Source organism: Hippopotamus amphibius, chromosome 1 (genome assembly GCF_030028045.1).
Source record: "Hippopotamus amphibius kiboko isolate mHipAmp2 chromosome 1, mHipAmp2.hap2, whole genome shotgun sequence".
In the NCBI taxonomy this organism is placed as follows: domain Eukaryota; kingdom Metazoa; phylum Chordata; class Mammalia; order Artiodactyla; family Hippopotamidae; genus Hippopotamus; species Hippopotamus amphibius.
The window spans coordinates 4,586,932-4,604,387 of NC_080186.1; positions in this window are offsets into that span (position 1 = coordinate 4,586,932).

Sequence of the window (17,456 nt, forward strand, 5' to 3'; positions counted from 1 at the left end):
CTCCTCTCCCATTCATTTTGTCCATATGCATTTGTACCTGCTTAATTCCTCTATTATCATTTTACTGGGATTTCTGGAGAGAGCAAAGACAGACTTCTGTCTGTGTTCGGTCAGTTTGCATCTGAGTCCCCTTAAATGAGATAATGTTATGGTACTTTCCCATTTGTACCACTTATGTTCCATTTACAGATTTCCATAATTTACACATTTATTTCCTCTATACACTGTAAGCTCCTTGAGGCAAGTGAATTGTGTGTCTATATCTCCAACAGCATTGTGTGCTTGGCATATAAGAAGTGCTTAAGGCACACGCATTTTTTTGTTTTGTTTTGTTTTGTTTTGTGTTTTTTGGCTGCGCGGTGTGGCATGTGGGATCTTAGTTCCCTGATCAGGGATCAAACCTGTGCCCCCTGCAGTGAAAGCGTGGAGTCTTAACCACTGGAGCTGCAGGGAAGTCCTACATGCATGTATTTAACATTTGCTGAAACTAGAAGGAGAGGAGGAGATGGAAAGAAGAGGTGATGGAGATGGATAAGCAGAGGGATGTTTTTGTCCCCTGAGAGGCAGAGGAGCAGAGTTCAGGTGGGAGGGCCAAGGATTCCCAGGAGCAGAACAATATGCCAAGGAAAGCCCTCAGTCCCTCTGGATCGGGGTAGACCAGCCCTCCCCCCGCATCCCTGATGTCAGGAAGTGCATGGCTCTGCAGGTTCGTCACTGTCCATCTCCCTTCCCATCCAGTGGGAATCACAAGAAGAGACAGGCTGGGAGGCTTTGTGACCGAGGGTGGTTGCGCAGACACCTGCCTTGACCACAGAGTCAGGCCAGGACTGAAAAAATGGCTCCTTTTAAGCGAAGTGCCAACGTCAAAGAAAAACCTCTGTAGTTTTTTGGTTTGTTTAAATTTGCTTTTACGTTTCCCCCTCAATGGTAGGACGTTTATTATCCAACATAACAAGTAGCCCAAAGCCAGGCAGTTCAGGAAGAGGATGGGTCAGGTGCTCCACTACATCATCAAGGAGGGAGCGTCTTTCCACGTTGCCTCCTTCCATTCTTGGGAATTGTGTCTGCTTAGACTGGATGCTCTTAGGGTACCTAGGTGGCTGCCGAAGGTCAGTTAAAAAAATGAGCATTTGGGACTTACCTGGTGGCACAGTGGTTAAGAATTCACCTACCAATGCAGGGGACACGGGTTCAATCCCTGGTCTGAGAAGATTCCACATGCTGTGGAGCAGCTAAGCCTGTGTGCCACAACTACTGAGCCCATGCCCCACAACTACGGAAGCCTGCGTGCCTAGAGCCCATGCTCCTCAACAAGAGAAGCCACCACAACGAGACGCCCACACACCACAATGAAGAGTAACCCCTGCTCGCCACAACTAGAGAAAGCCTGCACATAGCAACGAAGACCCAACACAGCCAAAAATAAAAATAAACAAATAAATAAAACAATTATTAAAAGAAAATGAGTATTTTATCTTACAAAACTCCTGGAAGTCCTTGGAGTGAGGGGAATGAGGAATTCTTGTTTATTCGGTACAGAGTTTCAGGGTTGCTGGATGCAAAGGGTTGTCAAGACGGGTCATACAACAATGTGAATGTACTTAACACTACAGAACAATACACTTACACATGGTTAAGGTGGTAAGTTGTATGTTGTGTATATTTTATCACAGTCTTTTTGGAGGGGCTGCGTTGGGTCTTCATTACTGCATGCGGGCTTTTCTCTGGTTGTGAGCAGGGGCTACTCTTCATTGTGGTGTGCGGGCTTCTCATTGCAGTGGCTTCTCTTGTTGTGGAGCACAGGCTCTAGGCATGTGGGCTTCAGTAGTTGTGGCACCTGGGCTTAGTTGCTCTGCAGCATGTGGGATCTTCCTGGACCAGAGATTGAACCCATGTCTCTTCCATTGGCAGAATGGATTCTTAGCCACTATGCCACCAAGGAAGTCCTATAGGGAGTCTCGACCGCTTGACTTTGGATGACTTTTTTAAAAAATAAATTTATTTATTTGTTGGCTGCATTGGGTCTTTGTTGCTGCACATGGGCTTTCTCTAGTTCCGGCGAGCGGGAGCTACTCTTCATTGTGGTGTGCAGGCTCCTCATTGTGGTGGCTTCTCCTGTTGTGGAACACAGGCTCTAGGTGCGTGGGCTTCAGTAGTTGTGGCATGACAACTATTGAAGCCCAGACTCAACAGTTTGGCTCACGGACTCTAGAGCAGAGGCTCAGTAGTTGTGGTGCACAGGCTTAGTTGCTCCGAGGCATGTGGGATCATCTCAGACCAGGGATCAAACCCGTGTCCCCTGCATTGGCAGGCAGATTCTTAACCACTGTGTCACCTAGGAAGTCCCTGGATGACTTTTGAATCCAGAAGTCTTACTCCTGATCTCACTGTCACCTAGGAAACTGAGTGGTAAGCCGAAAAGCTGCCCATCCATCAGGTATTGAAAGTTCCAGAAATCAGCAGAGAGTCACCACTGCTTAAGGCCACACCTGACACATGGTGAGGGCTTGTAGCTTGCATCTCTGAATGAGTTTTCAACTTGAGCTTCATTGTAGACAGCGGCTGGCTGAGGCCTTAGTCCTTCAGTATTAAAGCTAAAGACACTTCTAGAAAGGCTGGAGTATTTTCCAACCTCAGTGCTAGTAATGTTTGGTTCTGGCTAAGTCTTTGCTGAGGGTCTGTCCTGGGCACCATGGGAGGCTTAGCAGCATCCTGGTTTCTGCCCACTAGATGCCAGTTGTACCATTCCCCAGTTGGGACAACCAAAAACATCTCCAGACAGTGCCAAAAATCCCCTGGGGGACACAGTCGCCCAGGTTGAGAACTGTTAGGCCAGAGGTGACAATGCTATTCAGAAACCACAAGGATCTCAATGCCCACTTTTCTTCTCCGACGCTGGCCTCTCCTATTGCGGAGGAAAGAAAAATATTTACGCTACCATGTATTGAATATTGACTGTGTGCCAAACACTATGGCAACCAATTCATTATCTCATTGGACCTTTTGGAAAACTCTCTGATGTAAATATTAGTAGCCTCACTTTACAGATGAAGAAACTGGGTTGAGAGAAGTTAAGTGCTTTTTTCTGGCTCACGGAGCTAGTAAATAGTGAAACCAGGATTCTGACGATGGTCTGTCTCCTGTGATGACTGCCTTTACGTTTATTTGTTTCACCTCTTTCAGATGAACTTATACAATGATGTTTCAGACGTGTGGAAGTGTTCTACTGCCCCCTCAATAGCTCTGACTCCGAGAGAAAGTCTCTACGAATTAGAGGGGGAGGGGTACATTGGGAAATTGGCATTGACATACACACACGACTATATATAAAATATGTAACTAGTAAGGACCTACTGTATAGCACAGGGAACTCTACTCAGTACTCTGTAATGACCCATGTGGGAAAAAAAATCTAAAAAAGAGTGCATATATGTCTATGCATAACGGATTCACTTTGCTGTACAGAAGAAATTAACACAACATTGGAAATCAACTATTCTCCAGTAAAAATTATATTTTAAAAAGTCTCTATGAATTAGGAGATTAAGTACATTTCTGCATCCATGGCAGAGCAGCTGGTGAAGGGGTCCAACATCCGTCCCCTTCCCGGTTGTAATCATGCTTGAATGTCCCTTTGCCAGCAGAGGGCAGACCTGTGGTCCCAATCGACAGAAGTGGGCAAAGCCAATTGTTCTTGAAGGTTTGGAACAGAGAGGGGGAAAGCTTTCAGGAAAAGGGTACCTGCATCATTTCCTTGTCCAGAGGTGGGGCCTTTTTGACGTTTTTGCAGACAATATATTTAATTGTCTTGTTCTTTAGAAGTTGCACAACCTCCTCCCGTAAAGAGAATCTGACGTTTGAAGACCACCTTAGCTTTGCTTTCCTATTCGTGACGACTCATTTTTAAGCTGATCTCAGCCTGTAAGGGTGATAGGAGCAAACACTGTTTCTGCTGTGAAATACTATTAAGAAGGAGAGAATTTTCTCTGCATCTTCCCTTTCTGGGCATGTTCTCGGGGGCTCCGCGCCATGACTGCCGTGTGGGGCCGTGTTCAGGCCCCAGCACGCTGCGGGGTGCTGAAGCCACAAGGTGATGGATGTATAGAAAGAGAGCAGTCACAGCTGTCTTTATTCATGGAGCAGGAAATCACCCACAGAACCTCTAGCCAAAATTCTGTCCAGGCTGAAACTCTGATGCGTTTACTAAAATCCTACCTTTTACAGGCTTATCGGCATGAAAATCCCAGGAAGGGTGAACGAAAGCCAGGGTTCCTCCAAGTTTGCTAAGTATCCTGGAGAACGAGGCTTTCACCTGCTGCCTGGCCCTTCTGCCAGCTCCTCGTAACGAGGTCTGTGCCTGGCAGAGCCGTATCCATCGTGAAAAGCTATTTATACAGAGGCTTTTCCTTTCCTGTCTGTGTTACCACTAGCATTTCTGTAGGGACCAGCATTTTCAAAATCTCTTCTGAATTGGAGTGGTGGAGGGCGGTGAATACTGGAAGCACTTCTTGCCCCTTCTACCAAATGTGTCTGATTATGTTTCGAGTTTAAGGTTGTTGCTAAGGCTAGGACAATGGTCATTTGGGGAAAAAAATCTAAATAATGTCACAGATTCTGTTTGTTTGATGAAGAGGAGAGTTCCCACTCTGAGCAACGATTTTCCTCCAGAAACAGCCCACCTATTAGATTCATGGGTTTCATGTGAGGTGAGAGCAATTAGTTCCTTGCAAACAATACAAAAGGACAAAAGTTTCAAGGTTTGGAATCGCCATGGCAACGCCTCAGATTCCCTGCCGTGCCCAGGTCTCAGAAAGATAGCAACTGGTCTTGCCAGGCCTCTGAAATCGGCCAAAGCCTCAAGACTCACAACATCACCCAGCTGGTGCACAGGATGCATTTTTGCAGCTCCCAGGGCAAAGTCTCCTGGGATGTGGGTGTAGTGGGTAGAATAGCAGTCCCCCCAAAAGATATGTTCAAGTCCTAATCTCTGGAACCTGTGAATGTGACCTTATTTAGGAAAAGGGTCTTTGTATATACGATTAAGGATCTCAAGATGATATTATCCAATGGCAGGTGTCCTTATAAGAAGATGGCAGAGGGATTTGAGACACAGACAAAGAGGGAAGACGTCCCTGTGAACACAGAGGCGGAGGTTGGAGTGTTGCTGCTGTAGGCCAATGGATGCCAGGAGACACCAGAAGTTGGCAGAGGCCAGGGAGGATCCTTCCCTAGACCTTCAGAGGGAGTGTGGTTCTGCTGACACTCAGATTTCAGACTTCTGGCTTCCAAAACTGTGAGAGAATAAACATCTGCTTTTTAAGCCACCCAGTTTGTGGCACTTTGTGTGGCGGTCACAGGAAACTAATACCATGGTGACTTCTGCTCTCCCACCCCGTGTCTTTCCATGCTTGAGTTATAGCAGAGAGCTCTTCACCATTGACTGAATAACATATTTTTTTCTTAAGAAAACAAAAATATACAGCAGTTTTGGATGAGCCACCCAGCCACCTAGAGCATCAGAATCAACTCGGGTCCGCAGGCTCTGCTTGGGCTACAGGTTCTCATCCTGGGTATCTTGAGAGCATCGCTCTCTCTAACAATAGCTCTAGGTACAGGTCCTTGGTTTTCTCCTGTTCTTCCCTTTACTAGAAGCTTATCTGAAACCTAGTTTCATTGCTACTACTCCTTTCTCACTCTGGTCAGAATCCTCTTTTTGTAGCATCGTAAATTGTTTCCATGGAAATGAGAGGTTGAGATAGAATGGTGTTAATGTGCATGTAAACTTCAGAATTAAACAAGGGCTATTGTTTTTGCCTGCCATGGAGTTTCACTCATTCTGAAGACGTCATAGGGGATTTTGGAATACATGCCCCTAACTTCCTGCTTTTCTATCATATTCCGGCCCACCCGGCGAAGGAAGCACGGGGTGGCATGGCAACAGCCCAGAGCTTCATGTCCCTCATTCTTCAAGCTTTCTTTTGGTTTTGGCATGTGCGTGTACATGTCAACAGGTGAGGTGAGATTTGCTGTAAATAAGCAGATGGTCCCCCCCGGGGTAGGCTGTGGGTGAGATGAAAATTCTAGCAGGAGATATCAGAGGCAAAGCCTTTACCAGGCTACACTTATCCCTTGTCAGTGCATCAGAACAAGTGAGTGGAAGACGAAAGGGGACCCAAGGCTATGTGCTTGCCCTCGTGACCCTGAGGACAGGGGCCCGGAGTTCACACCTGCTTCCCGCCGGCACCGAAGGCACAGCCTTCGAAATGCACAGATTTCTCCAAGATGGTTTATAGCGAGAAGCAGACCGTAACCAGTCCTCTAAATGGCTCCCGGTAATGAGATGAGCGCCTGGTGGGGCAGCTCCGGTGGGGATTCTGAGGCACTGTAGCTCTGCATCCTCCCTGGTAATTCTTCCTTCAGAGTAGGTGGGGTGCAGGTGGGGTGACCATATTATCACCCACACTGGAGCACTTTTCAGAGTGACAGGAGCCACTCTCCATTATACCAGGACCATAAGCACAGTTGGGACTATCCCTGGAAAAGAGGGTAATTAGCTTTAGGTCGACCTGTACTCAGCTCTGCTATAGATCTCAGCGTTGAAGTACCCTCAGGACTCCAGGCTTGGACCTCTTCTTATTTATATCTTCCATATTCCTGCACCAGTGCTATCCAATGGAACTTTCTGTGATGATGGAAATGTCCTGTATCTGTGCTGTCCAATACAATAGCCCCTACTCACATGTGGCTATTGGGTACTTGAAATGTGGCTGGTGTGGCTAAGGAATTAAAATTAAAATTTTATGGACTTCCCTGGTGGCGCAGTGGTTAAGAATCCGCCTGGCAATGCAGGGGGTGTAGGTTTGATCCCTGGTCTGGGAAGATCCCACATGCCGCAGAGCAACTAAGCCCGTGAACCACAACTACTGAGCTTGCATGCTGCAACTACTGAAGCCTGTGTGCTTAGAGCCCATTCTCCGCAATAAGAGAAGCCCCCGCTCGCTGCAACTAGAAAAAGCCTGCATGCAGCAACGAAGACCCAACACAGCCAAAAAATAATAAAGTTCTCTTAAAAAAATTAAATTAAATTAAAATTTTATTTAATTTCAATTAATATAAAGGTAATTGACCATATGCGGCCAGAGGCTACTGTATTGGATGAGGTGGACCTAGATGATTTTAGCCAGTGTCACAGCTTTAAAACCATCTGTAAGCCCTGATTTCCAAGTTGGTCTAGCCGCCCCAACCTCTCTGCTAAAATTCAGACTGAGGATGCGGAGAAATTGGAACCCTTGTGCATTGCTTATATGAATGTAAAATGGTGCAGCTGCTGTGGAAAATGGCAGTTCTTTGAAAACTTAAACAGAATTACCATATGATTCAGGAACTTTACTCCTAAATGTATAATCAAAAGAACTGAAAACAGGGACTCAAACATGTTTGTACACCCACATTCATAGCCGTGTTATTCACAATAACCAAAAGGTGGCAACAACCCAAGTGTCCACCAATGGCTGAATGGATAAACAAAACGCGGTACCTACCCACAATGGAATATTATTCAATCTTAAAACAGAAGGAAATGTTGACATGCTACAATGTGGCTGAACCTTTTAGACATTACGCTAAGTGAAATTAGCCTGTCACAAAAGGACAAATATTGTGTGATTCCTCTTATGTGAGATTCTTAGACTGGTCAGATTCATAGAGACAAAGTAGAATGGTGATTGCTGGGGCTGGGGGGAAGAGGGGGTTATGGGGTTACAAAGTATCAGTTGGGGAAAATATAAAAGTCCCAGAGATGGATGGTGGTGATGGTTGCACAATGAATGAATGAAATGCCACAGAACTGTATACTTTAAAAGGGTTAAAGTGCAAACTTCCCTGGTGGTGCAGTGGTTTAGAATCCGCCTGTCAATGCAGGAGACACAGGTTGGAGCCCTGGTCTGGGAAGATCCCACATGCCGCAGAGAAACTAAGCCCATGTGCCATAACTACTGAGCGTAGGCTCTAGAGCCCTCGAGCCACAACTACTGAGCCCGAGTGCCGCAACTACTGAAGCCTGCGCACCTAGAGCCTGTGCTCCACAACAAGAGAAGCCACCTCAGTGAGACGCCTGAGCGCAGCAACGAAGAGCAGCCTCTGCTCGCTGCAACTAGAGAAAGCCTGCACACTGCAATGAAGATCCAATGCAGCCAAGTAAAAAAAAAAAAGGTTAAACTGGTAAATTTTGTAATATATACTTACCACATTAAAAAACCTGAATTCTCTGATATTCCCTCCAAACCTGCTCCTTCTGCAGACTTCCCATCAATTGAGATTAATTAATACATACCAACTCTATTTTTCCATTTGTTGAAGCCAAAGACCAATTCTGTTTCAGCCCGTTCGGTATATCGGTAAGTCTCTGTGGCTCTACCTTCAAATATATGCATTTGGGATCTCACCACATCGCACATCACCCAACATGCTGGCCCACAGACCATCCCTCCACGCACATCTCCATTGACTCTTCACGTCACTCGGAGTGACAGCATGTCTTTACTATGACCGCACACCCTGCGTCACCTGCCCCCACTGTTACCTCCCTGACTTTATCTCCCACCGCACCCTCTGTTGTCCACAGGCCTCCTGTTGTACAGACGCCTCGGGAATGTCCCTGCCTTGGGGCCTTTGCCCCTGCTCTTCCCCCGCCTGCAATGACCCTCCCCCAAAACTGCATGGCTGGCCCCCCGTTTCTAAGGCTTACACCCATATCTCAGCGAGCCCTTCCCAGGCCACTGGAAATTTTCAGCATCCTCCTTAAACAGTGCAAGTCAGACTGGGACTTGAACCCACATGCCAGGACTTGAACCTAGCCAAAACGTATACTGGGACTCAAACTCACGGTCTTTTAACTGAGATCACACTCTTGGTCTCAGGACTTAATGAAGCTCAGGTTCTTGATGTTTCATTGCCGAAAGAATTCAGCGAGAGACAAAGTGATAGGTAAGACGTGGATTTATTTATAGAGAAACACACCCCACAGACAGAGTGTGGGCCACCTCAGAAGTGAGAGTGGCCCCAGGATGGGGTTGTCGGTTTTTACAGGAGTAGGTCATTTCATAGGCTGAAGAGTAGGAGGAGTATTCCAGCTATTTTGGGGAAGGGGGAAATCCTGGGGATTTCCAGGAATTGGGCCCCCGCCCACTTTTGGACCTTTATGGTCGGCCTTGGAACCGCCGTGGCACCTGTGGGTGTGTCATTTAGCTGATGTGTTACAATGAGCGTGTCCTGAAGTTCATGGTCTAGTGGAAGTTGACGCGTCCACCATCTTGGACCCATTTGGTTCTAATCAGTTTCTGTCGTGTCCTCAGCCTATGTCATTCTTTTCAAGGTTGTGCCCTGCCCCCTTCCCTTCTGTTTCCCTCCCAACACTTGCTATCTTCTGTGCCAGCTTTAGGGATTTTTTTTGCATTCACGTGTATCAGTATCCACCACACTACATCTGACCCTTGAGCAACGTGGGGCTTGGGGGGTGCCAGCCCTCTGTGAAGTCAAGTTCCACCTGTAACTCATGGTTGGCTCTCCAGTACACGTGGTCCCTCTGTATTCCTGCTCGGGCATCCGAAGATTCAGCCGGCTGGGACTCGTGGAGTACTGTAGTCTTTACTGCTGAAAAAATCCGCATGTAAGTGGACGCATGCAGTCTGAACCTGTGTGGCTCGTTGGTCAGAGGGTCAATTGTATATATTTTATTTAGCTTGTTTATTTTCAGTCTTCCCCACTGAAATAGATGAATTTTTTTGGCCTCGCTCTGCAGCTTGTGGGATCTTGCTTCTCCAACCAAGGATCGAACCCGTGCCCCCTTCAGTGGAAGCGGGGAGTCCTAACCGCTGGAATGCCATGGAATTCCCTGAAATACATGATATTTAAGGCAGGGGTTTCAAAATCAGTGTGGTTCTCTGCTTTTCTCACAGTGCTCAGATCAGCCACCCAACATGTAGTTGGCATTCGTTAAATATTTGTTAAATTAATGAGAGACTCCAGATGTTTAGGGAGTTTCTCGGGATCTATCTCTTTTAGGAAGACTTCCTTGACTGATGCATAACCAGCCTAGTCTCTGTATACGCGTTCAGGCTACTTGAAGCACCTGTATGAGCCCAGCTCTCATTTCATGTAAGTCAGTGATTCTCAACCAGGGGCAGTTTTCCCCACTCAGGGGACTCTTCACAATATCTAGAGACAGTTTTGATTGTCACAAGGGGGAGGTGGGGTGTTCCGGCATCCCTAGTTGGTAGAGGCCAGAGAGCTTGGTAAACATCCTCCAACATGTAGGTTGGTTCCCCACAATAAAGAGTTATCTGGACAAAATGTCATTTATGCCCAGGTTAAGAAATCTTGATTTACCCTAACCATGTTAGGAGTTCTCTAGTCTGCCTTTATTAAGAGGTAAGTTCCTTGAGGGCTGTTACAGCTTGAATCCTGTCTGCTAAAAAAGATCTGTTAAAGTCCTAAACCCCTAGTATCTCACAATGTGAATGTGAAATGTGATGCAGCTACAAGCCAAGGAATGCCAGGGTTTGCCGGCGGACTCTGAAGCTGGAAGAGGCCAGGAAGGATCCTCGCTTAGAGCCCTTAGGGAGGGCTTGGCCCCTCTGACACCTTGACTTTGGAGTTCTGGCCTCCACCCAAATTTCTGTTGTTTTAAAACAACCAGTTTGGGCTTCTCTGGTAGCGCCGTGCAGGGGACATGGGTTCAAGCCCTGGTCTGGGAAGATCCCACATGCTGTGGAGCAACTAAGACTGTGCGCCGCAACTACTGAGCCTGCACTCTAGAGCCTGCAAGCCACAACTATTGAGCACAGATGCTGCAACTGCTGAAGCCTGTGTGCCTAGAGCTGGTGCTCCACAACAAAAGAAGCCACCACAATGAGGAGCCTGCACACCACAACAAAGAGTAGCCCCCACTCTCTGCAACTAGAGAAAGCCCGCAAGCAGCAATGAAAACCCAACGCAGCCAATAAATAAATAAATAAATTTATTAAAAAAAAATCCAGTTCTTGGTACTTTGTTAGGGCAGCCCTAGAAAACTACTACAAGGGCAGACCCAGTCCTAAATACAAACTTGATATGAGTGGGGTCTATACTCTGTGAATTTTTTTGAAAAACGAGAGACTTTGCCAGGATGGGGATTATATCCTCCTGACAGAGGAGACACAAGGATGTCCAGTCTCTTGGGTATTAGGAGACACCTGACCAAGGGCGTGTATAATACGTGTTCAAACCCACCAGGCACCAAAGCCTTGCCTGTGAGAATTACCCCAGCACAAATTGTTTTTTGTTAATATTAACTTTGGTTCTCTTTCAGATCCGTGGACGCAAAACCCAGGAGATCCCAGAACTCCCGCTGTGCTTGTCATAGCTGCCACATTACGCCCTGATAAAACTTGTAGTGGCTGATGTCAAGGCTCTTCACCTGGCCTGGATGTGGGCGGAGGGGGCTTTCTGGAGAGCATCTGGCCCACCGTGGAGACACTTATGGAATATGATCTGAAGGCTCTTTGGTGCTAACGACGGGTGAGGCTTTGGATATGATTATTCCTTAAAAAAAAATAATGGGGATAATTTTTAAATAAACAAAGGTCTAGATTTAAAGGCTACTTACTGTCCCAGGACCAAGATTAATGATGAGTGGCAAGCTTTCGTGAAGATCTTCTGTAGCCCGATTAGCCGTGCTGGGATTCCAGAGAGATAATGTCTTTTCACATATAAAAGATCCTATTGATTTCCTGTTAGTATTATCCTGAAAATGTGCAGTGTGTATCTATAGAGCAGAGACAATCTTCCATCACTTGCTTTATGGGAAGAGAATGGTTATTGTATCTCTTCCCATAAAATATAATCTCTTTTTCTCTTCCAAAATCTACCCGTCCCTCTGGGAATTACCAGTTGTAATCCGTGGAAGTGAATTGATTTTTCTTTTCTTTTCTTCTGCATGTGCCAGTATTTTTATATTTGGTTTCTCTACATTTTCTCATTGTTCTCTGGAGTCTGGCTTTTTGAGATTGTTATTTGAGCTTATCTAAAAATTCTTTTTAAAAAATCAGTCCCATTGAAACACACACATGATGGGGGATGTTAGGTTCTGGGTGATTTGCCCAGATGGGAGGTGCCCCTCCCCCATCCTCTGCTGGGGGCTGCTAGTTGGGATTCGGGAGCCCTGAGAGGTTGCCTGGTAGGTTCCAACAGGATAAAAACGCAAAAACCCAAATCACTGAAGGAGGCAAGCTCTCCTTCAGCATTAACTCTGGGCAATGCTTTAGGGTCAGCTAAGATGCAAGGGCAAAGTCCTTCATATTTAAATATGCTCTGAGCAGCAGCTTCCTAACCTAATGCATTTGGCTGAGAAGCCCCCAGCAATGCAGTCTTGTCCAGACCTTACACTTGGAGGTCAACAAACTCTAGTTCCAGCTGCAAAGCCTGTACTTGTGGTTCTGCCTTCACCTCTTTTTTCATGCAGACCCTCCTTCAATTCTCCTATCTGAAACCCAGCCACCCTTCTGGGTGTGAGCCCTCCGCAAGCCCCCTGCCACACCTTCTGCCCTCCCCTGACTCCTGTGCTGCTTATGGGTTGGACTGCACCATCGCAGCCAACGTTTAATTACCACTGCCTTTTATTCCCTACTTATTGCACGTGCACTATTTACAGCTCCGCAGCCATCCGTGTCTTCAGGCTTCACTCTTTTCTCACTCTCTCCACTTTTGCACTGTGCCTGGAGCCAACCAATTTATTTTGCCCTATTGCCAGATGATTTTTTAAAAAGCCTAAAAATATATATACTTATACATACATAATGTAAATATAAATCTTATTGTTATGGGCTGAAAGGTGTCCCTTCCAAATTCGTATGTTGAAGTCTTAACCCCTCAGTATCTAAGAATGTGACTGTATTTAAGATGGGGTCTTTAAAGAGGTAATTAATCTAAAAAGAGGTCATTGGGGTGGGCCCTAATTCAATGTGATTGGTGTCCTTAGGAAGAGGAGATTAGGATGTGCACGTGTGTGAGTGTATACACACATGCACACACACACATACACACAGGGAAGACCATGTGAAGACACAGGGAGAAGATGACGTCTATAAGCCAAGCAGAGAGGCCTCAGAAGAAATCAACCTGCCAACATCTTGATCTTGGACTTCCAGCTTCCAGAAATGTGGCAAAATAAATAAATGTGGTTTAAGCCACCCAGTCTGTGGTGCTTTGCTATGGTGGCCCCAGCAAAGTAATACAATCAATTAGTTACAAGGTAAAGGTAAATTTCCTAGCTTGATATTCGAGACCCTCTGTGTCCTTGTCCCGTCCCATTTTCCAGTCTGTCTTCCTTCCTGTCCCCATCCTCCTGTTCCCCCATCTGGTCGGCTCCCAGGCTCCTCCCGCCCCAGATGCCCTCCCATCCCCGCCCCTTGTCTTAGTGCCTTCACTTCCTGGCCAGGGCCCAGCTCCTCCTCCAGCCATGCAGACCCTAACCCAGGCCCTCCCAAGTCCAACCCTTCCCCGAAGCTTCAGTGACGTTCTATTAACTAGGAAAGAGACATAGACGTTTATTGTGGATCGTGCAGTGGTTTTCAAACTGTGCCCCCCAGCGCCCTCTCTCAGGGGCTCCTCTGTGTGTAATGGGGGCAGGCGGGGGGAGGGGAATGACAACAAAGGGATAAAGGTCAGATTCTCCTCGGCATCCACTGAACAGAGCTGCCTGACTTTTCCCTGTGTGATTTGTTTGTTTTTCCATATATTATTCAAAAACCATTCTGTGCTGGAGAGCTCCACTGAAAATCCTATCCAGGATGTAATGACAACAAAATGTCCAAAAAAGTCATAGGAAGCTAATGGTCCTTGCTCAGGAAACACTTAAGCAAACAAAGCCCGTAACGCTTCCATCTAGATTTCCTAGAACTGTACTCATTGCGAGGGGTAAACTCAATTATCAAAACTCATTGACTCTGAAAATGTAACTTCCATATATACTACTGCCCGTTGCAATTCATCAGACAGGCAGCTGTGACACTGTTAATGCCATCACGGCTTGCAGTGTTGTTAATCTATTTTCTAAGTACGAAAGGAGGGCAGTTTGGATTCTCTGATACAGATGTGGACACTGGCCAGGTCACATCTGGCCAGGGGTTTGCGGCACGCTGACTTCATGAAGAAATCAATTTCTGTTCCCTTCAGCTGACCTTAGGGCCCTCTTCTCAGGCTTGCTTTTCTCTGTTGTAATATAAAAATTAAATTTCGGTCTTTATGATTTATGCAGTGCTGTGTCTTTCAGAAGTTAATGGCACGTCTTGTATGTTATCGAGATCCCAATGAGGCAGGGAGGGGATGGTCTGTAATGATTTCTCTCTAAGCATTTAAGCTAAGGTCCTTCTCCAAAGTTCAGAGCAAATTTCCTTGGACATTTTTTTGTTTGTTGGTTTTGTTTTGTTAAAAATTTTTTTTATTGAAGTATAGTTGATTTATAATGTGTTAATTTCTGCTGTACAGCAAAGTGATTCAGTTATACATATATATATTCTTTTTCATATTCTTTTCCATTTTGGTGTATCACAGGATATTGAATATAATTCACTGTGCTAGATGTAAACTAGTATAGGTAGGAGGCTACAACAGCAAAGTTCTTGGACCATTTTCTTCAGAGACCTGGCCAGAAGATTTCCCACCCCTAGGACTTAATGCTTTCTTTTTTTTTAAACTGAATTTTAGTTATTTATTTTTGGCTGCTCACACAGCACATGGGATCTTAGTTACTCGACCAGGGATCAAACCTGTGCTGCCTGCATTGGAAGTGTAGAGTCTTAACCACTGAACCACCAGGGACGTCCCAGACTTAATCCTTTCTTAAAGGAGGCTTTGAATATGAAGTGTCAATCTGTGAGTCTGCAGTAGATTTATTGAATGCCCAGGGGATGCGTCAGGAAAGCGTGGCTAGATCTCCCCCCTCCCCCCAGAGAAATAAGTACATTTCCCTTCATTCTCTGTTCCTCCCAACCCCATCCTACCAATAAACACTCAGCTTTTGAGTCTCAGATCCTTGGACTTTTTCAGAGAAAAGGACAATTCCCTTAGAATCAAGGTGAAGTTATTTGTTCTGACGCAGACGGATGTTATGTTGATATGTGAACCCCTTCCTTCTCTCTGAAGGCATAATTCTTTTTCTCATAAAATTCCATAACTAGATTCATAAGTCAGTATCATCTATTCTGATTACTCTGTTTCATCAGAGCTTCCTGTGCCACAGATTTCCTATGTTTCTGATCAGTTACCGTGGATGTGGCTCTGGATATCACAGTTCTTAGGAACTACAAGTTGTACTTTTGTGGGCTTCAACCCACTGTAAGAACTAATCTGTGCAAACCTCTCAGGATAAAGCTTTTTTGTTTGTTTTTAATTCTTTTTGATGGGAGTGGAAGGATTACAGATCCAGGGGAAATGGTGGGGAGGGGAAGTGAAACAAATCTGTAACATGCTTGTTTATTAGCAAACGTTTGCATCTCATCTTCACTCAGAGCATAAATTTCAAATGCAGTTTAAGCTTTGGAGGCACCTGCCTCTGAGACGGCTAAGTTTTGGGGACCATTTCCATCATTTCCTTCCTCTCCCGACTAAGCTTGTCATATCACAGCATAATTACTCATTTACCTGTCTGCCTTCTCCCTCTCCCCGACCCAACTGTGACATCCCGGAGAGGGACCGCAGTTCACTGCTGATGTCCCCAAAGCCTGGTGGAGTAGCTCAGGGCACAGGCTTCTCAGTATGAATGAATGAACGGCTATTTTCTTGTATTTCTCACCTCTCACTCAGGTGACAAGTGCAGTTGAATCTAAGACCCCTTGTTTGAGACAGGGCTCCTCTGGTTGTAAGAAGAAACAAAAACACTCAAAGAATGGGGGTGGGAGGGGAAGCAGAGCGTTCTGCCCAGGCAAGGAGCCCAGGAAAAGCTGGGCGTGCAGACTCAGGTTCCAGCAGTGAGCGGGCCGTTCTGATCCAGGGCTGCCCTAGCGACGTCAGGAGCAGGGGTTTGTAGGTTTTACTCCTGTTACTACCATTGACAGGAGTCAGCCAGACCACTCAGGGCCTCTCTGTCCCCCTCTCCTGCTTCTCACCCTTACTCAACATCTTTTCTCTCCTCTGTGGTTTCTGCTCATCCCCACTTTCCTCTCCCTCATCACTTCAGTTGCACAAGACCCACTGCAACCTCTCTGACTTCTTTCTCTGTTGCCATGTTTGTTTTTTATTATTTTATTTTTAACATTTTATTTATTTATTTATTTTTTTTTTATTGGCTGCATTGGGTCTTCATTGCTGCGTGCTGGCTTTCTTGCGGAGAGCAGGGGCTACTCTTCATTGCAGTGCGCAGGCTTCTCATTGTGGTGGCTTCTCTTGTTGCAGAGCACGGGCTTCAGTAGTTGTGGCACATGGGCTCACTAGTTGTGGCTCGTGGGCTCTATAGCACAGGCTCCGTAGTTGTGGCACACGGGCTTAGTTGCTCCGCGGCATGTGGGATCTCCCTAGACCAGGGCTCGAACCCGTGTGCCCTGCAATGGCAGGCAGATTCTTAACCACTGTAACACCAGGGAAGCCCTGTTGCCATGTTTAAACTTCAACTTTGTGCATTAACTACCCTCTTCTCTCAGTCCTATTGTTTTCTTTTTTTTATTGAAATATCGTGGATTTACAATGCTGTGTTAATTTCTGCTGTACAGCAAAGTGATTCATATGTATTCTTTCTTTTTCATATTCTTTTCCATTTATCACAGGATATTGAATATAGTTCCCTATGCTCTACAGTAGGACTTTGTTGTTTATCTATTATGCATATAATAGTTTGCATCTGCTAATCCTAAACTCCCACTCCATCCCTCCCCCACCCCGCCTCCCCCTTGGCAACCACAAGTCTGTTCGCTATGTCTGTGAGTCTGTTTCTGTTTTGTAGGTAAGTTCACTTGTGTCATATTTTAGATTCCGCATATGTGATATCATATGGTATTTGTCTTTTTCTGACTTACTGCACTTAGTGTGATCATCTCTAGATTCATCTATGTTGCTGCAAATGGCATTCGTTCCTTCTTTTTTATGGCTGAGTAGTATTCCATTATATATACAGAACATACACTACATCTTCCTTATCCATTCATCTGTCAATGGATCAGTCCAATAGTTTCTGCCTTCAAATGCCCAGAGCAACAATCTGGCCTAATTTATCCTTCTCTACAGGGCAAAGTATAGTCAATGGATGGGTGGTCCCTGGTCAGGGTACCCATGGTCCAATCAGATATGGCTAGAGGTCAGTGTCATATGCTAGAAAACATGGCTGCCCACGGCCGCTTTCACCAAGGGATGTGGGCAGGGTCTCTGCAACACCCTCCACTGTGGAACAGCCATGCGGTTCAGGGGCTGGACCTCAGCTGGACTGCGAA